Source organism: Notolepis coatsorum (assembly GCF_963971535.1).
Source record: "Notolepis coatsorum genome assembly, chromosome: 6".
NCBI lineage: Eukaryota > Metazoa > Chordata > Actinopteri > Aulopiformes > Paralepididae > Notolepis > Notolepis coatsorum.
In genome coordinates this window covers 169020853-169047318 of record NC_140170.1, presented here as the reverse complement: position 1 = coordinate 169047318, position 26466 = coordinate 169020853, and the positions used below count along the sequence as shown (strand labels likewise).

Here is a 26466-nt window from a genome sequence, read left to right as displayed (position 1 = left end):
CTGGTGCGCCCAGCAATCGCAGCGCTCCTGCGTCAAAATGCGGAAGAAGCCATTTTAGCCAAGGCTAGCTCAGTGATTTTTTTTACTCGTTTATAAAGATTATTTAAAATGTTTATTAGCAACGCCTAGTTCTCAAACCACCCCGGTTTTGTGTGTGAAACCCTCGGGCAACGTTGAGTACCTTTGAAATTTCTATCTGATAAATGTAGAACGATCCGTTCGTTTTTAACCAGTGCTTGATGGCGCACATTAACTAGCCTAGTACCGTGGAATCAGTGACTGCGTATTCAAGCAAGGCTTGCATCACACAGTCACGAAAGGGGCTAATGACGTCATGTACCATGTGAGCTCAGAGATCTTCCACAGTGGGATGTGACTCATGCCGTAAACAACAGTACAAACAGCACCAGAGCAGCCAGGAACCCGTGGACCAGATAGAACCGTCTACTCAGCAGCCCGACAGCACCGTCTCCCGGATATATATTTAGCTGAGGATTACGGTGGTGCATTATAGGGCTTTACATTTGCATTTAAAGATGCAGTACAAAGACGGTTTAATTCAGTCATAAAAAGGGTATTGTGAAATGTTAAAGTATCATTTGATATGTTAGAGCCTAAATGTTTACCTGTCTGTATTATGTGATATTTCAGAGGAAGCAGATTGGATATGTGAAATGGCTTGTTTTTCTTGATATCCAGGGGGATAGAGATCAAAGGGCTTTAGTTGTCATTTATAATCTAGGTAGAGTATAAAGGTAGAGGGGAGGGAGACATAATCCATTAATGAATTGCGATTCCCTTTTAAAAAGAATTGCCAATTCTGCATCAATGAGGTCCCAGGACATAGCCACTCCCCAGACTGAGGTGAGGTTCCAGGACATAGCTACTCCCCAGACTGAGGTGAGGTCCCAGGACATAGCCACTACCCAGACTGAGGTGAGGTCCAGGACATAGCCACTCCCCAGACTGAGGTGAGGTCAAAGGACATAGCCACTCCCCAGACTGAGGTGAGCTTCCAGGACATAGCCACTACCCAGACTGAGGTGAGGTCAAAGGACATAGCCACTCCCCAGACTGAGGTGAGGACATAGCCACTCCCCAGACTGAGGTGAGGTTCCAGGACATAGCCACTCCCCAGACTGAGGTGAGGTTCCAGGACATAGCCACTCCCCAGACTGAGATGAGGTCCCAGGACATAGCCACTCCCCAGACTGAGGTGAGGTCCCATGACATAGCCACTCCCCAGACTGAGGTGAGGTCCAGGACATAGCCACTCCCCAGACTGAGGAGAGGTCCAGGACATAGCCACTCCCCAGACTGAGGTGAGCTTCCAGGACATAACCACTCCCCAGACTGAGGTGAGGTCCCATGACATAGCCACTCCCCAGACTGAGGTGAGGTCCAGGACATAGCCACTACCCAGACTGAGGTGAGGTCCAGGACATAGCCACTACCCAGACTGAGGTGAGGTCCAGGACATAGCCACTCCCCGTCTGAGCTGGCTGAACACCAGCATTAGCTGTATCATGAGCTCACATGGCTGCAGACAGGGTGTCTCCACATGGACACAGTAGCCCCGGCACATTCCAGACCTTCATTAAGGACACGGTGCAGCGCGCTGTTTATACTACTGTGGCCAGATAGCGCTGTGTGTGTGTGTGTTCTTGTACTTCTATCATTGTGAGGGCCAAATGTCCAATGTGTGCAACATCGTTTAGAAGACATTTTGGCCAGTCCACACTTAAAATAGGGTGAATTAGGGTGAAGGGGCAAGAATGTAGTCAGTGGTGGAATGCATAGTCAATAATAGTCCTCACAAGTATAGAAATGTGTGTACACGTGTATGTGTGTGTGTAAACAGAAAACATGGAAGTGAACAGAAAAGACTGAAACATCATCTTGGACCCAAATGACCCAAACAGAGAAGAGATATCTGTTGTGATTCATTGACACACCAGTATCTGTCACTGTGGAAAAACCAGTATCTGTCACTGTGGCAAAACCAGTATCTGTCACTGTGGCAAAACCAGTATCCGTCACTGTGGCAAAACCAGTATCAGTCACTGTGGAAAAACCAGTATCCGTCACTGTGGCAATGTCTCTATCATATACTATGTAATGATGGCAAACAACATGTCTATCATATACCATGTCATGTCTATACCCTAATTCCAGGGGTTCCCAAACTTTTCAGGCCGGGACCCAGAAAATAAGGCGTCAGAGAGCCGCGGCCCAATGCACATCGTCAGGTTTTTTTTTTTTTTTTTTTGTCAGGCGACCGATTTTTTAAGCCAAATATCACTTCAATCCTATTAAGTTAGTTCAAGTTAGTTATTCATTTATATGTGCTATTTATGAGAGGGCTAACTTGTTGCAAAATAATAATGATAATAATAATAGTCTCATTAAAATACTATTGTTGCTTCGGTTGTTTTCAGCGTTTTATGTGCATAATCTGTTATTTTGTTTGAAATGTTCGTTGAAATAAGTAGATTTTTCGTTTGTTTATTTATTAAGTTAATATAAAACCATTTAGTCACATTTTAGAATACAATAGAAAATAATTTTAGAATACAACTAGAAACACTGTCCTGGCCTGCTTCTAAGTTCAGTGGCCTGACAAATAAAAATTAAAAAAAAGTTTTTATTTAATTTTTTTAGGAAATCATCTCGCGGCCCACCTTTGGGTCGCGACCCCGACTTTGGTAACCACTGCCCTACCCAATACACACTGTGGTCTCTCTAAAAGACTACCCTAACCCAATACACACTGTGGTCTCTCTAAAAGACTACCCTAACCCAATACACACTGTGGTCTCTCTAAAAGACTACCCTAACCCAATACACACTGTGGTCTCTCTAAAAGACTACCCTAGTAGTAGTACTAAGTAATGACAAAGGAAAAGCTAAAGATGAAGCCCATTTGCAAGCGTTGTTACAGAGCAGTGCCAACGAAAGGTGCAAACACCACAAATTTGGTTAGCTACTGATAGCTCATAATATCAACAGCTGATAACATCATTGGAGTTCGTTGTTACAGCTATTAGCGAATGTTAGCTAGCTAGCTATCGTTCTTCCATTAGCTAACGTTAGCTACCTAGCTACTGTAGCTAGCTAATACAAACTATGCTAGCTAGCTGGCTACCTTTTAATTCACAAGAGTAGCTAGCTAACTAACTGTACAAATCGATGTGATTGGCTGAGACCATATTTTGTACAGTTAGCTAGCTGTTGTACTGTGAATTAAAAAAGGTAGCCAGCTAGCAGTTCATATGTGATCTTATGAGTTTCAGTTCATAGGAAAATACTTTGATTATAATGGTCAGAAGTTAATTAACTTAGATGCTGTTATGCTTAACACGCAGTACTATTAAATTTAGTTAATTTATAAGATTAGATTAGATAATTTAGTTATTTTAAATGTCTGATCTAAAGAGAAACAAAGGGTTTTAAAAGTGTTATATTTCTCTTCTCTTATAGTACCAGAGAGAAGCTGAGGAAAATCGACCAGCAACAAAAGCGACACTCTCACAGCCTACCCTACCAGCAGTATTTGAACATCAAAGACAGTATCATGCAAACTCAAATGAAGCCAAGAAACTGAACAGGGCTGTAGCAGAGTACATATGCATGGATCAGGTCCCTGTCTCTATACTGTTGAGAAACCTGGGTTCAGACTTCTTGGACAGTTAAATAACAAGTATTGCCTTCCTAACCATTTCATGTTAACTGAAATCCCCGCCCTATATGATTAACCCATTCTCTACCACCACTTTGATCATCCTAAACCATCCTCTGCCAGCGCTATTTGTCTATGGAGATGTTCACCTTCTTTGCAGGGCTATAACTTTGCTATATTGACATTACTATGGCCCATTCAACATCAATTATCTATCGTTCAGGATGTAGGAACGTTTTACTTTTTCATTCACACATTCATACAAAAATACCGACTAGAGTATAAATATGTTTTTATCGTTTTCTGCAGTATTTCATAGAACGTGAGATATAGGCATAAATGCATATATTAGATTATCAAATGCAGTTTGATACCGATCCATGCAATATAAAAAATGTCAACTGTACATGGTCCTAAACGTCATGACTGATCATCTGAGGGTGAACGGAGGGGGGGGTCGTTTATAATTCAATGACCGACGTTAAATGATTTATGTAGTATGGGTGATATATTGATCAGAGCAGTTTGTATCGAAAATGATAAAGAAAAACGCTGAAACTCACATCAGTCTCGTAGCGTTGGGCGATGAGAGTGGAGCAAACAGATCCCAATTATGTGATGTTGATCGATGCAATCCATTTCCGGTTTGTATATTACTAATACAGGTCCAAATCATGTTGATTATTGAGTTATGGCAAAGACCCATATCCACGGTGTCTGTATTGAGCCCCGGGACGATAAACGAGTGGCCGGACGAAATTAGGGGACGGACCGAGCTCCAACGGGCACTTCCGGTTTGGCAACTCGCCGATCGGCCACCAGGTGGCAGTATTGAAGCGTTGCAGAGTTGTGCTGGCTCAGACAGCATCAGCCAAGACTCCGTGGGTGAAATATGAATACCATGACGAAAATATGAAATATTGATCTCAAACACGCCTTACGGCGTGATTGGCAGACAACGCATGGCGGAAAAACCCGCCTTAACACGTGATTTGCGGAGAATGGGTTAAACTAGTGCTGTCAATCGATTAAAATATTTAATCTGATTAATTGTATCTACCTTAAACGGATATTTTTCAAGTTCCAAGTTTTAATACTCTTATCAACATGAGTCAACAAATGCTTGCTTTATGCAGCCATTTAACACAAAAGGATGACCCTCATGCATTGCAAATTTGCATCAAATTCAAAACAGAGTGATGCACAAAATAGCTTAAAAAAAAATAAAAATGAATATAAAGTGTGCATGAAATAATAGGGGAAAGATAACGTTAGGAACTTGTTACATTCACCCACACAAGGGCTGAGGACTCACACCCCCGCCCCCCCTCTCTCTCTCTCTCTCTCTCTCTCTCTCACACACACACACACTTTGAGTCAGAAACAAACATAGTATCAATGAGAGTATCAATAATACACCTGAGTGGAGTCTAGTAAAAAAATTTATAAAATAAAAAGTTAAGAAAAAATAATAATAGTTCTCTTCTAAAAAGTTTATTGTGAGTAAAAGAAAATAGTGGCGTTAATAGAATCGTGCGTTAACTCATTAATACCGTGATAACTTTGACAGCCTTAGATGAAAAAAGATAAAATCACGGAGAGCCGTATTGTCATGGGTTTCATTATTTTTCCCTGTGGTATCGAAAATGGTATCGAATATCGCTACTTTTCAAGGTATCGTATCGAAGTTAGAAATTCCAGTATTGTGACACTAACACTAATACACACCGTGGTCCCTCTAAAAGCAAGACCACAACAAGAGGAAGTGATCAGTCACTTTTAAAAGCTCGTCCTGTGCTCAAACCGCAGATGTTGATGCCATCTCTGTGTGAAGCTACATTTCACAACCGGCATAACTTCAATCAACCGTAGGCCGTGTCGGCCGAGGACACAGGAGGGGGCCGAGGACACAGCCCTGTGGCGCTCCGATGCCCAGGGATTGTCCACTCACCACCTGGCGGCGCTAGAAAGTCCAGTATCCGGCCACAAAGTGCTGTGTTCAGTGCAGGGTTACATGGTGCCAGTCCTTGAGCCACCTTTTGTTGTTTGGGAGCAGGGATGATGGTGGTGGATCCTAAGCAGGTGGAGAATGTCCGTGGGGGGGAGAGGGACCTGTAGAATATCTCTGTGAATACCCCCCCGCCAGCTGGTGGGCGCAGGCTGAAAATGTTTGTTTAGTCCCTCTAATGGTATTTTGGTATCATCAGGCCATCTTGAAAAAATGGCGGCCATGTTGGATTTAAGTGGCTAACATTCTTTTGCAGCAAAGTAGACCCAGGAGAACCTTCATGCCAAATGCGGTGCTTGTAGCCACATGTGAAGGATTCCGCCGAATCCTGCAGTTATCTGCCTAGTTATTCACCTAACGTGGCTCAACTCCTTGACGTAGCTCGCTGAAGAACAACAAGAGAGCAACGTTTCTTCATGAAAAATATTCCATAGCAACGGGGTCAAATTTAAGCAGAACATTCCATGGATCACGACTGTGAGATCATATCAGTACTAAATCGGTCCGCGGGCCTCAGCTCAGAGACATCTTTGCCGTTGGTGCCGAGTCAAAGTAATCCCAGAGTTGGTGACAACAATCAACAGATGTTGGGGTCAAGATGGCTCAACACCCTTTAAATCAACTCCGCTTCCACACTTCATCTTAAGCTAAAGCACAGAACAGTCCTGTGCTCTGACAGACACTATACACACTGTATAGTATATATACCAATCTACTGCCTTCACCGTCTATAACTGCCTTGCACTGTAATCATAACTACCTAACTCATCATATAGTCTACTGGTTTTTACCGTTTACATACCTGTATGACAGCCATGTACAACATACTATTACACGGTCTATATATACTGTTGGATATATCCCTGTTCACATACCTATATATTACAGATATACATCCATCTGTATATATCCCATATGGAAATCATATATTGTTAATACACTTTACTGTTACATTTCCACTCTGGTTAGATGCAAACTTATTTTCGTTGTACTGTACTTGTGCTGTGCAATTACAATACATTCTCTGAATCTAATCTAACACAACCACTGCACAAACATCGTTCCAACACAACCATTATTGCACAACTGTAGGCTCTAGGCTACGTAGAACAGGCACATATTTTGTTCCCCGCTAGCTGGTGGAAGACATGACTCTACTTGATGCTGCAAGGAAACAGATGCAAGCCAAAATGTCAAATCTTAAATTATTTTTCTTTTTCTTTATATCAGGGATAGGTGTCTGAAATTAAATCACACTCTCTTTCACTTGATTGATCTGGTTAGGAAATAAATGGCCTTAATCTGAAGTGAATTAGTCATATGGGGTTAGAGTTTGTTTTGATCACCAAACACATTGTAGTCAGGCATGTTCTGGACCATCTATATACCACCCACACACACCCACCCACACACAGAGCGTGGTGTACGTGTGTGAGAGCTTGTGAGAGGACAGTGTAGGTAGGGGAATAGCTAGAAGTACTTCTTCTAGTACCTAGTGGTAGCTTTGCTGCAGGTCAACTTCTTCCAGTGTAAAGTAATCTGTAACTGTTCAGAGTAGCTTCCCCCAACACGCCACATGTAGCTTCCCCAACACGCCACATGTAGCTTCCCCAACACGCCACATGTAGCTTCTCCAACACAGCACATGTAGCTTCCCCAACACATGTAGCTTCCCCAACACATGTAGCTTCCCCAACACATGTAGCTTCCCCAACACATGTAGCTTCCCCGTAGCTTCCCCAACACATGTAGCTTCCCCAACACATGTAGCTTCCCCAACACATGTAGCTTCCCCAACACATGTAGCTTCCCCAACACATGTAGCTTCCCCAACACGCCACATGTCATTATAGCTCAATCTGCTGCTCCAACCCGTCCTAATGCCTTTTGTAGTCAGAAAAGGGGAACTACAAGAAAAATGTATAGTATATATTAAAATGTTTACATTTAGTAATTTAGCTGACGCTTTTATCCAAAGCGACTTACAAGTTCTGTACAACAAGTCATCAGGAAGGGCACAACTCTATCAGCTGAGTAACAATGTTCATCAAAGTGTTGAGTGCTACAGTGTAGGTTAGTATATTAGGACAAGGTTAGTAAGGTTAGTTCTTATTAAAAAAAAATTATAATTTGATATTGATTGAAGAAGTGTGTCTTTAGTCGAAAGATGGGTGTGTGTGTGTGTAAGAGCGAAAGATTAGACAGGTTTCGGCTGTCCTAACTGTGGTGGGAAGAGCGTTGATATATCAAAGAGTTCAGCTGTATAATAAAAGCAGCCTGCAGGGAGGAGATAAAGTTTTAATTCAACATCCAAAATCCATCATCCCCTTTACTGAGAAGGAAGTCAGGACTCTTTGAAGAGGAGAACTTCATGGAAAAGGATTTAGAGCAAACTGGACCCTTATGAAAAATTATATGGCCGTCATTTTCGGTCACTACTATGATCGTAGTGATCAAAATAGGATGCAAATACCGTGATATTACCATTGGTATCGCAGATGGCTTCAGGCCCTTCTGGCTTATACTGTAAAATAAAACTGGATAAAAGTGTGGAACTTCTTTGTGGAACTTCTTTGGATGGAATATCACGCGGGGGAAACTTTCCTTTTGATGCGAGGATGGAGGAGAGCTTCATAAAAGCTGAGAGGGGTTAGAGGTCAAGAGGGTGAGGAGAGATCTGAGCCTGAGGGGACACCGCAAGGCCACGAGGTTCAGAGACCCCCCCAGTCTAAAATAAGAAAGCTAAACCTCTAAAATCTAAACACGCTCTCTGCCTTGCTCGCTTTAGAAAAGGAACACGCCAACATTATGGGAAATGAGCTCACCGTCTTCTCCAGAGTCAGACAAGAAGATAGATACCAATTCACTCTCGGTGTGTTCAGTAGAAAGCTATCCAGCTGCAAGCTAGCCTACTTTAGCACAAATGAAATGGAAGCGGATATGGACCACTAGCCTCGCTGATGACCAAAAACAACTCTCCCGGAGTTTTAAGCTAAGCTAGTGGTCCGTATTCCGCTTCCATTAATTTGTGCTGAGCTAGACAGTGGACACTAGAGAGGAAATTGGCATCCATCTTCTTGTCCGACTCTGGGAAATACCATACAAGCATTTCACATAATGTTGGCGACGTGTTCCTTAACAAACGACTAACCATCTTACTGTCTTTTACTATTATACACTTTGCTATTAAATAATTACCTTGCCTATATTACTACCTACTATGCTACTATGTCTATACTACCTTACCATGTACTCAAGAGTGTAGCACTCAAGTTCAACACTGTTTGACAAACAATATCAAACATTGTTTGCTATGGGTGGTCTCTCAGTGTCATCTATACCAGCATCATATACTTAGAAAATTCTCCTGGGTGCTCTCAGTGTCATCTCAGAATGCTCTCAGTGTCATCTATTATATACCATCATATACTCAGAACATTCTCCTGGGTGTCTCTCAGTGTCATCTATACCACCATATACTCAGAACATTCTCCTGGGTGTCTCTCAGTCTCATCTATACCACCATATACTCAGAACATTCTCCTGGGTGTCTCTCAGTGTCATCTATATACCACCATATACTCAGAACATTCTCCTGGGTGTCTCTCAGTGTCATCTATAGCATTCCTTTCAATTAATTGTCCATGGAGCAGTTTCAGACTTATACGTATACTTGATGGCATCACACATTGCAGTCTTATCTCTCTAGTTTTTGGATCTGGGAGAGAGTTGCTCATGTTGAATAATATTTACGGACAGTGTATCACAGGAATGTATGAATTGTGAAATTGGTCATAGTTAGTTAATACCATTAGGCAGAAGGAGTGAACAACATTCTGATCTGATCATCAAACACTATTATGTTGAGAGCCGTGGCACCGCATCACACCACACACATGCACACGCAAACACACACACACACAAGGAACGGCCAACAAGACACGGTGAGGAATGGCTGGAGTGTATGTTGAGAAAGATAGTGAGTGAAAAAGATTAGAGATTGTGTGTGGGTGAGTGAGTGAGTGAGTGAGTGAGTGCATGTGCAGCGTACGCGAGAGATTGTGTGAGTGAGAGTCTGTGTGTGTGTGTGTGAGTGAGAGTCTGTGTGTGTGTGAGTGAGTCTGTGTGTGAGAGTCTCTGTGTCTGTGTGTGTGAATGAGACGAGAGTCTGTGTGTGTGAGAGAGAGAGAGAGCGAGAGAATGTGTGTGTGTGTGTGTGTGTGTGTGTGTGTGTGTGTGTGTGTGTGTGTGTGTGTGTGTGTGTGTGATACAGGCAGGTCCTCTGGGGCTAAAACAGGGTTGGCTCTCAGACTGAGGAGACTCCCTTCCTCCCAGATGAGCCGTGTGTTTTAATTACAGCATATGAACAGCTCTCCACATGGGGCTCATTATGAGAGAGAGAGAGAGAGAGAGAGAGAGAGAGAAAGAGAGAGGGTGAGAGTGAGCGAGAGAGAGGGAGAGCGAGAACATAAAAGAGAACTGAAAAGCAAGATGAAAGAGACATAGGGAGCAAAAGGAGGGCAAAAATGAAGGATGGCAGATGAAGAGAAGGAAATTAAGTGAGAGAGAGAGAGAGAGAGAGAGAGAGAGAGAGAGAGAGAGAGACGACTGTGCTCATTTAGCCGTAGAGAGTGTAAAGACTTGATACAGGATCCTTATATCAAGCAGTGTTGTATCCCATATCATAAGACCAACACACCAAAGCTAATATTGACCTTATGACCTCTAGTATGCTGCACACTCCTATCCTCCTACTCCTATATTTCCTAAAGAAAACAGCACATGTTTATGACCAGGTCAAAATGGTCATACTCCTTTTTTGTCAAAACAGACATTACGGGATAGTTGTGAGAAAATGACACGATTAAATTATGGAAAATGCTAAATCCTGCAAAGCCTAATTTTCATGTACATTTACATTTTACTTTAGGTACACCATCCTGGACATTTACATTTCAATTTTACTGTATATTTTCGGACTGCATATTTTAGAATATAGATACATATTTTAGAATGTATATCTCTGGCTGTATTTTCTTACATTTGTATTCTTATTTTTTTTCTTTTTACTTTTGACTAACTGAATGTTCATTGTGAGTGAGTGACCAGTGGTGCTGAATTTCCCTCTGGATCAATAAAGTACTTCTATTCTATTCCATTTACTGAATTCCAATGCTTTGCTTCTTGCTTTCATTCATCCATCAGAGCCCGTCCCGTGTTGTAGTGCTGTTGAATCATAATCACTCACTGCCGGAGACTATTGTCCCAACAGCGTTGGAAACAAGGTGTAGCAGGAACGGACTGACTCAGACCAGATGTGAAACTTCCAGAGGGCACTAAATGAAAAGGATAAACAGTATCTTGTCCAGACAAAGGGAGGTGAGGATCCTATGTTACACACCTCCTTCCACCGGGGAGGTTTGGAGAACGAGGGGGGGGGGGGCTTCATTATCCCCGATAAGGATATCCTGGTAGTGCAAGACTGCATCCTGTTCAAAGTACTACACACTTCCTGAATCCCGTTGTTAAAAAGGAACACACCAACTTTTTTGGAAATTAGCTTATTTGCCGTCTTCCCCAGAGTCAGACAAGAAGATACCCTTCTCATCGCTCTGTGTGTAAGACAAGAATATAGATACCCTTCTCATCTCTCTGTGTGCAAGACAAGAAGATAGATATCCTTCTCATCTGTGTGCAAGACAAGAAGATAGATATCCTTCTCATCTCTGTGTGCAAGACAAGAAGATAGATATCCTTCTCATCTCTGTGTGCAAGACAAGAAGATAGATATCCTTCTCATCTCTGTGTGCAAGACAAGAAGATAGATACCCTTCTCATCTCTGTGTGCAAGACAAGAAGATGGATACCCTTCTCATCTCTGCGTGTGCAGTACAGAGAGAGAGACCTGCAGTATGCTAGCTAGCTTAGCACAATGACTGGAAGCGGATAGCCTACCGTCAAAAGTAACGAGCTACACTTCAAAATCGATCTTATTTACACGTTGCGATTTGTGCATTTACCACATGTAGAGCGCAGTGATCAAACGCAGCACCCCTAAAGCCCAATGGATTTAGGTAGTTCTCAACACATCTTAGTTCTCATCACATCTACTTAGTTCTCATCACATCTACTTAGTTCTCATCACATCTACTTAGTTCTAAGGCTGTCCCCGAAAGCCTGTTTTTGGGATTCGAACTTCGTCAGGGTTTTTAGAACGAATATTCGAACCTTCGTTTTTAATTTAAAAAAATAAGAATTTCAAAAAAAAATTGTAATACTTTTAAATTTTAAATTTTTTAAATATCCTCAAACTAAATCCTCAATTTGAATAAAGTGATTAATCTGATTAAATTAGTATTTTTTTTTATCAACTTTCCAGCCCCAGACCCAGCCCATGGAGAAGCCCCAGCCCAACTAAATCAATTAAATCAACTTTATTGAATGAATATAACTCATCAGTTTCTTTTAATACTATAATATTAGTGTAGCCTAATCTTTATCTGCAACTGTGACGAAAACCCCCAATTCCATCACATCTACTTAGTTCTCATCACATCTACTTAGTTCTCATCACATCTACTTAGTTCTCATCACATCTACTTAGTTCTCATTACTTAGTTCTCATCACATCTACTTAGTTCTCATCACATCTACTTAGTTCTCATCACATCTACTTAGTTCTCATTACTTAGTTCTCATCACATCTACTTAGTTCTCATCACATCTACTTAGTTCTCATTACTTAGTTCTCATCACATCTACTTAGTTCTCATCACATCTACTTAGTTCTCATCACATCTTAGTTCTCATCACATCTACTTAGTTCTCATTACTTAGTTCTCATCACATCTACTTAGTTCTCATTACTTAGTTCTCATCACATCTACTTAGTTCATCACATCTACTTAGTTCTCATCACATCTACTTAGTTCTCATCACATCTACTTAGTTCTCATCACATCTACTTAGTTCTCATCACATCTTAGTTCTCATCACATCTACTTAGTTCTCATCACATCTACTTAGTTCTCATCACATCTACTTAGTTCTCATCACATCTACTTAGTTCTCATCACATCTACTTAGTTCTCATCACATCTTAGTTCTCATCACATCTACTTAGTTCTCATTACTTAGTTCTCATCACATCTACTTAGTTCTCATCACATCTACTTAGTTCTCAACACATCTTAGATCTACATACTCATACATTACATAAATATATATATATATATATATACATTAACAAATAAATAGTCATCATATTGGTGTGATAATGTTGCCATGTGTGATGTATGAAACTGAAACATAACACAAGTATTTCAGAAATTATTGTGAGAAATTTGACTTACCATAGATTGTTATTCATTTAATACAACAAATGTGTGTATAACAACATAAAAACACCCAGAGATTATGTTCACCTGGCCCTACATCCGCTACTGCTTCTAAGATCTATTAAGATTCACAACAACTCCAATCAACTGCAGAGAAACACAAGCATCATTGATAGCTGGCCAGTGGCTGCTATAAAACAGTACAGTTTACAACCATTAGGGGGCAGTGCTAAGCTGTGTGTGTGAGAGAGGGAGAGAGGGAGAGGGAGAGAGGGAGAGGGAGAGGGAGAGGGAGAGGGAGAGGGAGAGGGAGAGGGAGAGGGAGAGGGAGAGGGAGAGGGAGAGGGAGAGGGAGAGAGGGAGAGAGACGACTGTGCTCATTTAGCCGTAGAGAGTGTAAAGACTTGATACAGGATCCTTATATCAAGCAGTGTATCCCATATCATAAGACCAACACACCAAAGCTAATATTGACCTTATGACCTCTAGTATGCTGCACACTCCTATCCTCCTACTCCTATATTTCCTAAAGAAAACAGCACATGTTCATGACCAGGTCAAAATGTTCATAGACAGAGGGAGGGGAGAGAGAGAGAGAGAGAGAGAGGATGAGCATAAACCGAGGGAGAGAGAGAGAGAGGGAAAGAGAGAAAGGAGAGAGCAAAAGAGGGACATAGTGAGAGAGAGAGGGATGATGAGCATAGACAGAGGGAGAGAGGTTGCGAGAGAGGGAGAGAAGAGAGGTAGAAAGAGAGTGAGAGAGAGCGAGAAGAGAGGGAGAAGAGAGGGAAAAAGAGAGAAGGAAAGAGCGAGAAAAGAGGACTGTGCTCATTAAGCAGTAGAGTAAAGACTTGATAATGCAGGATGAGCAGAGACAGAGAGAGAAGCACTCAAGCACTAGAATAGAGATCTGCTTTTACCTTTCCGAGCTGATATAATATCTAAACTCCAAGTCAAGCTATAATCATAGGACTTTTGTCGACTAAACAATTAGTTCATTTAATCTACAAATCTAGAAAATTGTGTTTTCCCACCTGCACTCATACAAAGAGACCTCTTTCAATCCACTACTGACCATAAATGTGACCATGTTTAAGGAAGCAACTCACTGAGCATGAAAAACAACTACAGTTCATCTTCTAACCCAGTCTTTCTTGATCAACTAAAAAACCGACCAATGGGTGAAGGGCTACATGATTAGATTCAAATGTATTGTCATTATACTACAGTACAACGAAAAGAGGTTTGGCATCCAACCAGAGTGCAAATGTAACAGTAATATGTACAGGTGATTAAACTGGGTACAAAACATACAAATGAGTACTACCGCATGTAGTGCTAATCAGATGTATGTACAGAGTTGTAGTATAATGTGTATTGTGCACAGTGATACAGGTATAAGGACAGTGGTAGTAGTCATACTGGCCAGCAGCGTAACTAGTAAGAGTAGGATATGTACAGATATAGATCTAGTAAAGGACTGTGTGCAGGTAAGTACAGACAGGTGTGGATAGGTATATGCGTTGAGAATAAATATAGATTTATATGCATACAGCATTATTGTACAAGCCATCATACAGAGCTATGGTTTATATGCAGGTATATTCAGACATACGTTTTATAGTATCCGACTATCCATAGGTCTCATAAACGTCACAGCACTTCACACTGAGACGTTATCCTCTGGGATATGTGGCATAATATCGACCACAAGGGGAGGAATGTTGACTGTAATCACCAGCGAGTTTATCTGCTTTTCTCTTTTCTTGTTCCGCCTTCCCCTCCTATTTCACTCCCCTCTCCTCGTTTCCTTCCCCTCCTATTTCACTCCCCTCTCCTCGTTTCCTTCCCCGCCTATTTCACTCCCCTCTCCTCCTTTCCTTCCCCTCCTATTTCACTCCCCTCTCCTCCTTTCCTTCCCCTCCTATTTCACTCCCCTCTCCTCCTTTCATCTCTCTTCTCCTCTCCCTCCCTCTCCTTTTCTTCCTCCCTCTCTCCCCTTCCTCCCTCTCCCTTCATCTCTCCTCTCCCCTCCCTCCCTCTCCTTTCCTTCCTCCCTCCCTCTCCTTTCCCCCTCTCCTTTCCTTTCATCTCTCCTCTCCTTCCTCCCTCCTCTCCTATCTCCTTCCTTCCTTCCTTCCTCCCTCTCCTTTCCTTTCATCTCTCCTCTCCTTCCTTCCTCCCTCTCCTTCCTTCCTTCCTCCCTCCCTCTCCTTTCCTTTCATCTCTCCTCTCCTTCCTCCTTCCTCCCTCCTCTCCTATCTCCTCTCCTCTCCTTCCTCCCTCCTCTCCTATCTCCTCTCCTCTCCTTCCTCCCTCCTCTCCTATCTCCTCTCCTCCCTCCCTCCCCCTCCTTATCCGATGGGCAGCGAAGGTGAGCTTGTGAATTCCTGACGTGCCGCTGCCTGCAGCGTCTTCTTCCTTATATGAAGGGAAGAGCGAGAGAAAGAGAAACGGGTGGCGGCGGAGGTTACGGGGCAGATCATGTTGATAAGACCCAGCTTGAGGAATTAGAAGACAAGATAGAGCCCATCAGAGACAGAGAGACCAGCCGCTCTGTCTCTCCTGTAGTCTCTTTCTCCCCCTAGCTGTCGGGCTGGGAGGGAATTTGGGTGCTGGGACCTGGGTTCAGATCACTGCTATTACCTTATTGAGGCAACAGTAATATTAGTTGAGGTAGAAATAGTACCACAAGTGTCCTACTTTTAGTCTGTTTTGGACTCGACGGGAAGGTCAGTGGAATGTGTTCTGGAATGGTTCATGCAAACAAAGATGCTGTCAACTTGTGTCAAGTAATCTATTTTATTGTAAGATTATATTTTGACATATTATTGCATAATGCAATGCATGTCTTAACTACAGCCTATAATAAGGTCCCGCCCCTCTCTGACTGGAGTGAGGTTCTGGTAACTAAATAAAGAGTTATCCTCCGTGGAGGAAACGGAAGGTGTGGATCAGAGCCGAGACTGAAGGACTGCTGCCTACTCAACACATTCACCTGACAGAACTAAGCTGTCTATAGATGTACAGTACCATACAATACAGTACCATACAATACCATATTGTTGCCTCTTCTGACGTGACAATGGAGCCAAGTAAACACTATATGCCCACAATGTTGGGACTTGTTGACCAAACTCATTTCACCACACAGTTCAAACGCCCACTAGCTGTGGGGCCTACAGTGACGATGCTTGTCGTCAATCATCCTTATTGCTCATCAACACTACTCAAGAGAATGGCAATAAAAAGCGTGCATACCATTTTGTTCATTTGTCTGAAACAGCCCACAAAAAAACAACCATGGAGCCATCGGTCTTGTTCTGCTTCATAATGTTATTCCCAGGGTCTTTCTTGGGCAGTAATATATGTCCCTTGATAATCTATGATTGACCAGCCAGTCCTTTGATAACCGCCAGTCCGTTGATTATTCTGATTTTGGCCTGCAAAGGTCCGACTTGTTTGAAAGGCTCAACAAATATGACTGTCTTTTTTACATTTCACCAGTTTTCCATTGTGTTGCCTACTTTATTTTTTTTAACTATCTTTTTCCCCCCTCCTCTTTTTCCGATTTTTCTCCCATCCCCTGTTAGTTGTTATGCCAATTCCCAACTCCCTTCCTGGTTGTTGCGCACCCCCCCTACTGTTGGTCCGGGAGGCCGGAGACTATCACATGCTATCCTCCGACACATGCGCAGCCAGCCGGCAGCCAGCCTGGTAGTTCAGATTCTCACTGGGAGAGTGTAACGTGTGGAAGGTCACACTACCTCCCTCCAGATCCTTCCTTCGCTGAGCAGGCGCCCCGACCGAACTGTAGGAGTATTTTTCTGTTTACAACGCCCAGGACCCACCCATCAGCTTTCCCACCCTCTAATACTGCCAATTGTATTAGTACGGACGACCAGCCAAACTGAAAACAATGTGGAGAGCTGGGATCGAACACGCGAACCCAGCGTCTCCAGCATTGGTGGTGAGTGCCTTGCCCACTGCACCACCTGGCCGCCCTTGTGTTGCCTACTTCACACCGTTTACAGTAGGCTACTTCACGCTGTTTACAGTACGCCACTTCACATGCACTCAATGAATCTTCCCCATTGACAGTTTAATACACAGGTACGTGCCGTTTAGAATTCAACAGGTACTCAAACTGAGGCATGTGCCGTTTAGAATTCAACAGGTACTCAAACTGAGACACGGTGCTGTTTTGAACTCAACAGGTACTCAAGCTGAGCTGTTTTGAACTCAAAAAGGTACTCAAACTGAGGTATGTGCTGTTCAGACCCTTGAGGTCTTTATTAAATCCCAGTTTAAGACTCATCTAATCTCCCTGGCCTTTGACCAGAGCTGAGCCTGCCTCCTAGGTCGTTACTTTTAGTCCTTTTATGCCTTGTTTTTGTATTCTACTGCACTTTTCTTTTTATTTCCATCTGAACCCCTGCATTTATTTGTATTTGCACTTTTTGCACGTTTATATTGATTGTATATGTATTTTTTCTTTGCTCCATGCTTTTATCTGTGAAGCACTTTGGTACAGTCTCAACTGTTGTAAATGTGCTATATAGATTTATGATTATGATTAGAACTCAACAGATACTCAAACTGAGGAGCATGCCCACCCAGTGTAGTGAAAGGTTTTGAGATATGACTTTTCAGGAGAGCTAGATGGAAATCTTTTCTGGGGCAGTCATAAAAATGCTAGTTTTACTCCGCTCTAAATCTAAGACATACAAGTCTAAACTTAGAGAACGTGCCGTCCCTGGTGTTCACTTTATTTAAAATGTTTACACATTCACCCTATAAAATGAATACAAAATATATATATATATATATATATATATATATATATATATATATATATATATATATATATATATATATATATATATATATATATATATATATATATATTCTTTTTACAATTTAACCATTAAGAATACCCGGTTAATTTAATGTGACTGGTTAACATTAAATATCATACAATACCATATCATACAATACTGCACCATACAAATGCAACTTTTAAACAGACAAACACCCCACACACACGCACAGGTGCTTAACCAGATGAAAAACAGTGCATACAGGTGGCTCTGCTGTAGAAGCTCCACATAGCGGAGAGAGGCTGAGGTATTCTAGAGGTATCTAGGCCCACTATAAATACCTCCCGACCCTGACCTGCGCAGCGCAGAAACATACAGTGATGATAAATGGCGGAGCTGGTCAACAGGTCACCCAACCGACCACACATGGCCTATATCTCATATATATATACATATATATATCTTCTATACTACTGGTGGTGACAGTATGGCTACTCTGCTATACTACCCTCTTCTATACTACTGGTGACACAGTAGGTCTCCTCTACTCTACTAGTTACTAGTACTGGTGACACAGTAGGTCTACTCTACTATACTAGTACTGGTGGTCACAGTAGGTCTACTCTACTAAACTAGCATATTCTATACTACTGGTGAAACAGTAGGCCTACTCTTCTATACTACTGGTGAAACAGTAGGCCTACTCTACTATACTAGCCTCTTCTATACTACTGGTGACACAGTAGGCCTACTCTTCTATACTACTGGTGACACAGTAGGCTTACTCTGCTATACTAGCCTCTTCTATACTACTGGTGACACACTAGGCCTACTCTGCTAAACCACTGACTACTAGCATGGTTTACTACCTTAGCTTCAGCTTAGCATATTTACTCCGTAGCTCTGTCATATATATTCACAAATAACTATGTATAGTCAAAGTCACAATAAAAAAATCTGTATAGTCAAAGTCACAAATGAAATAATCTGTATATTCAAAGTCACAATAAACAATCTGTATCGTCTAAAAATCACAAATAATCTGTATGGTCAAAATCACAAATAATCTGTATAGTCAAAGTCACAAATAACAATCTGTATAGTCAAAGTCACAAATAACAATCTGTATAGTCAAAGACACAATTTAACAATCTGTATCAAAATCACAAATAATCTGTATAGTCAAAGTCACAAATAACCAGGGTTTCCCATTAATGACCTAGACTGTGGCGGTCTAATTAGTCCCGCCACAGTTGTATAATGAACCAAAAAAAATTATTATTAGAAAAAGACTAAATGTATTTTTTTTTGTTGCTATGTTTTATATAAAGTTTGCCAATAGGGATGTATCAGTAGTATTGGCAGTGGTAGTAGTCGTAATAGTAATCCACTATATTTTTTTATTTTCAAAAAAATAAACCAGTTCAACACAGGTAACCACTTTTGCTTCATTTCTTTGATGGCTCAAGTGTATGCTCTAGTCCAGTGGCTCCCAAACCTCTCCTCGAGACACCCCAGCCGTTCCATGTATTTTTTAAATTCCACCACCAGCACACCTGATTCAACTAATAAAGGGCTAATTAGGTTGAATCAGGTGTGCTGGTGGTGGAATTTAACCAATACATTGAACGGCTGGGGTGCCTCGAGGAGAGGATTGGGAGCCACTAGTCTAGTTGATTTTGTGTTTTGAGCACAAAGTTCATCATAGATCTAGCCTCTTTATTTTGCTCTCAAAGTGCACCAGATTGATGCATTTAACTTTAAAATGTACCAAAAAAAGAAAGTTACGGGGGGCATGCCGCCGGAGCCCCTAGAGCAGTGGTGCCCAACCAGTCGATCGCGATCGACAGGTAGATCGCGGGCTGATTTCAAGTAGATCTTGATTAATAAAATTTGATTGTTAAAAAAAAAAAAAAAAAAAAAAAAAAAAAAAGGATTAACTACAACAAGCAATGCTGTTTGTTATTTAAGATGAGGTCGGACTCGGCACTGACAGATTTGTGTTCATTATGCTGCTTTTATAAAGCCTCAAATGACTGCTTACAATATACAATTTTGGCTGGTAGCTCTCGGCTAGGTGGTAAATTAAAAAGTAGATCTTGGTTCAAAAAAGGTTAGGCACCCCTGCCCTAGAGGGTTGGAGGTTCACCCCCCATAGTCTCTGAAAATCCTGTGGGAAAGACTGAATAACTATCTGTAGTCAAAGTCTCAATACACAATCTGTATCGTCAAAGTCATGCCTCCAAGAGGAGTTAACCATTCAAATAAACATGTTTTTTAGTGGAGGGGATCATTGAGATGATTTTGTGCATATTGTAAAGACAGTAGGGAGTAGGGAGTCGGGACACTGATCAAAATGATGAAAGTAATTTCCTCTTGTGATTCACTCCTCAATGACAGTGTTTCACTCCTCAATGACTGTCATTGACAGTGTGTCACTCCTCAATGACAGACAGTGTGTCACTCCTCAATGACAGACTGTGTCACTCCTCAATGACAGACAGTGTTTCACTCCTCAATGACAGACAGTGTGTCACTCCTCAATGACAGACTGTGTCACTCCTCAATGACAGTGTTTCACTCCTCAATGACAGTGTTTCACTCCTCAATGACAGACAGTGTGTCACTCCTCAATGACAGACAGTGTGTCACTCCTCAATGACAGACAGTGTGTCACTCCTCAATGACAGACAGTGTGTCACTCCTCAATGACAGATGCAGTGACAGAAACAGGTCAACTTCATAAGCCCACGCTGCAACACACTCAGTTTGACTGCATGGATTATCATTCTGACTCACTACAGCTTGGCATTTTATTTATTTATTTGCACAGTGATTTTCCATCAAACGCCTTTTTAAACAGTCATAATTTAACTGACAACTGCATGTAGCCTGCTCCTCAATTCTTTCATCAGCAAAGCAGCTTTAGCCGCCCTGCTCTGGGTGTAGTCACACACGCTGCTCAGAGACTGTCCTGCTCTGGGTGTAGTCACACACGCTGCTCAGAGACTGTCCTGCTCTGGGTGTAGTCTCACACGCTGCTCAGAGACTGTAGCTGCTCTGGGTGTAGTCACACACGCTGCTCAGAGACTGTAGCTGCTCTGGGTGTAGTCTCACACGCTGCTCAGAGACTGTAGCTGCTCTGGGTGTAGTCTCACACGCTGCTCAGAGACTGTAGCTGCTCTGGGTGTAGTCTCACACGCTGCTCAGAGACAGTAGCTGCTCTGGGTGTAGTCTCACACGCTGCTCAGAGACTGTAGCTGCTCTGGGTGTAGTCTCACACGCTGCTCAGAGACTGTAGCTGCTCTGGGTGTAGTCTCACACGCTGCTCAGAGACTGTAGCTGCTCTGGGTGTAGTCTCACACGCTGCTCAGAGACTGTAGCTGCTCTGGGTGTAGTCTCACACGCTGCTCAGAGACTGTAGCTGCTCTGGGTGTAGTCAGTCTTGTGGTTGACACCTCATTGCTTGGCCAGTTCCACCCACACAGCCACACGCACCTATTGCTCAGTAACAACACACTGGCTAGTGGCTACATCTCTCCTGTTCTCTCTTTCGGTTCAAATGTAGGGTTAGGCGTGGGGGTTTCTGAGTGGAGTGGAACTGCAATCATCAAAAAGGCCCAGCAGCGCCTGTACTTCCTCAGGCAACTGAGGAAGTACAGAGTCCAACAACGCCTGCTGGGTCCAATTCTACACCGCCATAATTCAAAGCATCATCACCTCATTCATCACAGTCTGGTACGGTTCCACTGACGAACACAAACTCCAACGCATCACCAAGACAGCCTCCAAAATGATTGGCTGCCCCCTCCCCTCTCTGGACTCCTATCTACACCTCACACACAGTCACCCGCTCTGGTAAAATAGTCAACGATCCCTCCCACCCAGCACACCACTTATTCCAGCGCATGCCCTCAGGTCGCTACAGGTCCATTTTAACCAGCAGACATGCACGCTTCAAAAACAGTTTTTTCCCCACAGCAGTCCGAACTGGAGGGGATCAGTGTGTTGTTACATTAAACACCCTGGCCCGCCCCCCTTTGCACAGACGGGCAAGCATCCGTCACTGACTGACACTGTTACCTGTATGTATATATGTATTTATTGTGGGGATTGGGAGGTGGGATGGGGGCGTTTGATGTCTGATGTTTCATGTTGATGTCCCAGTGCTTAAACTGTACCGCAAACAATTACCACCAACCATCGTTGTGTGGCATTAAAGTATCTTGTATCTTTTTGGAGGGTTAGGTGTGGGGGTTTGTTTGAGTAGAGGGTTGGGTGTGGGGGTTTGAGTAGAGGGTTAGGTGTGGGGGTTTGTTTGAGTAGAGGGTTAAGTGTGAAGGTTTGTTTGAGTAGAGGGTTAGGTGTGAAGGTTTGTTTGAGTAGAGGGTTGGGTCAGGTGTGGGGGTTTGTTTGAGTAGACTACTAGACTCAGTAGAGGGTTAGGTGTGGGGGTTTGTTTGAGTGGAGCCTGGAGGGTTAGGTGTGGGGGTTTGTTTGAGTGGAGGGTTAGGTGTGGGGGTTTGTTTGAGTGGAGTGTTAGGTGTTGGGGTTTGTTTGAGTGGAGGGTTAGGTGTGGGGGTTTGTTTGAGTAGAGGGTTAGGTGTAGGGGTTTGTTTGAGTAGAGGGTTAGGTGTGGGGGTTTGTTTGAGTGGAGGGTTAAGTGTGGGGGGTTGTTTGAGTGGAGGGTTAGGTGTTGGGGTTTGTTTGAGTGGAGGGTTAGGTGTGGGGGTTTGTTTGAGTGGAGGGTTAGGTGTAGGGGTTTGTTTGAGTGGAGGGTTAGGTGTGAAGGTTTGTTTGAGTAGAGCAGTGGTTCTCAAACTGTGGTACGCGTACCACTAGTGGTACTTGGTGGTACTGCTGGTGGTACTTGAAAACATTTCCAAAAAAGCTAAAAAAAAAAAAAAAAAAATATTGCAGTCAGGCCACTGAACTTAGAAGCAGGCCAGTGTTTCTGGTTGTGGCAGCGCGATAGTTAGATAATCTAAGTGGGGAACAACCAGGAGATCACTGTGACAGAGAGTAATGCACTAATGCAGTCTAAACAGTCATAAATCTTTAATTCAACTTCAGCCCTGATCATAACCATTTATTTTTAGATTTCTTGTAATGTCAGATAAAAAATGAAATACTCCCACTTTTCTGAAAAGAGTTGGTGTTAAATCTGACATTACAAAAAAATCCATCAAAATATGTGTTGCTGCTAATCATTGACACATGCCTAGCCTGTAATAATCCCCCCCAGAAAAATGTACTTTGCATTTGATATATTGTAAATATTTTACTTTTTTGTGTTTTATTTAACAATAATTTGTGATGCCATCACACAAACTGGCATTTAAAGGGTAAAAATTCAAAAATTCCTGCACCAGAATGCAGAAAATTAAGTTTTTGTAACAAAATAATTGTGTGTGTGTGTGTGTGTGTGTGTGTGTGTGTGTGTGTGTGTGCGTGTGTGTGAGTGTGAGAGAGAATGACGGACAATTGCTTGCTGTGTGAGAGAGAGAGAGAGAGAGAGAGAGAGAGAGAGAGAGAGAATTAAGTACATTTGCTGAAATACAGTTGTTCTTAATTTTCTCACTTGCTATGTGAGAATGTTAGTTATTATGTTCTCAATGCCCCTTGCATTGTATGAGTTGTGTGGAAGCGTTTGCTAGTTCTAGTGCTATGCCTTTGTACATTGTGGCTGTGTCTGACAAAAGTTAACAATAAATAATGGTATTAGGAATACATTTGCCTCCTGCGTGAACTGTGCATAGCTGAATAGACTGTATTTTAACTAGAGTTGTTCCGATACCGATACCAGTATCGGAAATGCCGCCGATACTGCCTAAAATGCTGGTATCGGTATCGGCGAGTACCCTCTAATGTTGCGCTCCGATACCATATGACGTAATTTATCAACAACACTGCGGACGTTGGGCTCTGTAGATATACCCTACTCGCTGAGTGAGCATTATAAAACAAACGTGCTTAATCGACCGTGAATTAAAGTGTCAATTGCCATTTGTCATTTTAACAGCAGAGCAGATACTTTCTTAAAATGCCATCGTCCCGACAGAGCGCTGTTGACTGGGAGCTCTGATGAGTTCGCTTGGTGGCTGGTGTTATTAGCAGTGAACAGCTAACCGAAAGCTAGCTTTGACGTTACCTTGGCTAAAGTTGGGGCTATTCATAACACAGCAATAATGGCTGCAGACCTGCAAGCAAAGTACAGCAAGTTGGCAAAGGAGTATTCCAAGTTAAATCACAATGTCACCAGTAACGTTACAGTCTTCTATGGTCTTTCCATATACCGGTAACTTATGCTAGCTAACCTAGCTCACGTTAACGTAGTCATTGCACAATTGCACGTCGCGTACACAATTAATGACATGTTGCGGACAGCCATATCGGCGACAATGTTTAGCTTTTAGTGCCAAATGATAAGAGTCTGAGGCGGAGTCTCAAAAGAGAATGTTGAATATTTATTGTGCAAAAATCACAACAGTTCCTCTGCTACTTCACCGGAGTCTTGACTGAGTAGGGTATATCTGCAGAGCCACTTGGTAACGAGTGCAAAGCGAGTGGATCTAGAGTAGGGTATATCTGCAGTCCTGCAGCCCCATACTCATTGATTAATGATACTAATACAAATCTATACAATCACCTGTTGAATAAATACCATTACTTTCTAGTTATTACTAAAAAACAGTATATATAAAACAGTATCTGTAAAAAAATATATATATATATATAATTTTTATACCTTTTTTTTTTTTTTTTTTATGTATGCACTGGTATCGGATACGTATCGGTATCGGCCGATACCCAAAGCTTAGGTATCGGAATCGGATCGGAAAGGAAAAAATGGTATCGGAACATCTCTAATTTTAACACCGGTCATATGGTGGTACTTGGAGAGCCAGCTACGTTCTCAGGTGGTACTTGGTGTAAAAAATTTGAGAACCACTGGAGTAGAGGGTTAGGTGTGGGGGTTTGTTTGAGTGGAGGGTTAGGTGTGGGGGTTTGTTTGAGTAGAGGGTTGGGTGTGGGGGTTTGTTTGAGTGGAGGGTTAGGTGTGGGGGTTTGTTTGAGTGGAGGGTTAGGTGTGAAGGTTTGTTTGAGTAGAGGGTTAGGTGTGGGGGTTTGTTTGAGTGGAGGGTTAGGTGTGGGGGTTTGTTTGAGTGGAGGGTTAGGTGTGGGGGTTTCCAGTAAGGTTAAATGTACACTATGGGTGGGAGGGTAGAGACTGCAATTAGGCTACTTTACAATACATGTAATTCTTAGAATGTGTTCACGTCTCTGGGCAAAATGGCCAACAGTGTCAGACTGTGGTTGTACTGGGCAGCACCCAGTGAATATGATTGTGAAGGAGGGCGTTGCTGGAAAAAAAGCATTGGTGCTCAGTGAATAGGTAAATAAAAATGTTTTGCCATAAACTAAGTCTACACTTATATTTCAAACCAATGATAGTGCCTTAAGGAATTCCCACACCCGTTTCTACTCATATACTGTAAATTTTACAGAAATAAACCTTTACATTTCTGTAATGTTGACCTTTGTGGGAAAAGCCTTTCTTTACTCAAAGTAACAGGACACAGCATTTCTTTCACATTAGTCTTGTAAATTCAGTTTGCAAGAATTATGTAGGTTGTCACAAAAAAACGGTTTATTTCATGTCACATCTAAAATGCAGATGGTTGATTGTTTGTCATTACGTATGATGACATTTGTATTTAAACAATGTTGTGGGGTGTCAAACTCACTTAGCAAGGGGTCCAAAATAAAAATTTAAATGCAGATGATATCACAGGTTGGACACATAATACCTTTAAAAAAAGGTTTCACACCTCACTTATTTTGTTTATCTATTAAATGTATGCATACCAGCTCAATATGCTGATGTTAATGCACTGTTCATTTAGCATAATGAATAGAATAATGGCTGTTTAAAAGGTGGGTAAGAAGGCATCATTATTTATGGATAATTGGCTTGTTTAATTTATGATTTAAAATATATTAGGATTCAATGAATTATTCTCCCACAAGAGTTTGTAAAATGAGCAATTGTAGGCTAAACTGGTCCTGGACTATTGGAGAAGGGTGACAGTGGAGGTAGAGCAATCGTCTCGTAATCCGGAGGTTCCCGGTTTGATTCCCACTCCTCCCAGGCAGCGTGTCCTTGAGCAATACACTTAACCCCTAATTGCTCCCGATGAGCAGGTTGCCACCTTGCATGGTTGCCTTCGCCGTCGGTGTGTGAATTTGTGAGTGAATAGGGGAATGTGAGGGACAAAAATTGCGAAGCACTTTGGATAAAAGCGCTATATAAATGCACCATTTATTTAAATGTTTTACATTATTTTAGAATACACACACACAAAACATCTCTCACCTAGCTTTCACTGGTCTAGCGCAAAACAATTATCTCCACGGAGAGTAGACATGTGAAATTAATTAAAATAATGATGCATTAGCAAGCTAATAATACCCATGAGGTTTCAAGTAATTATTCACCCACAGGAGTTTGTAAGATTAGCAATTATAGGTTAAATTGGTCCTGGACTTGGAGATGTTGAGTTACATGGCATTTAAATAAATATTTTAATATGAATAATTAATATAATATCTTCCGTACAC

At 42.1% G+C, this 26466-nt stretch overlaps 1 protein-coding gene across 2 annotated transcripts in view; it reads right to left on the bottom strand.

Annotated features, from left to right (window-relative positions):
* Nucleotides 1-26466, bottom strand: part of LOC311231077 (paxillin-like) — a 118448-nt gene that overhangs the window by 48903 nt on the left and 43079 nt on the right. The window lies entirely within an intron of this gene.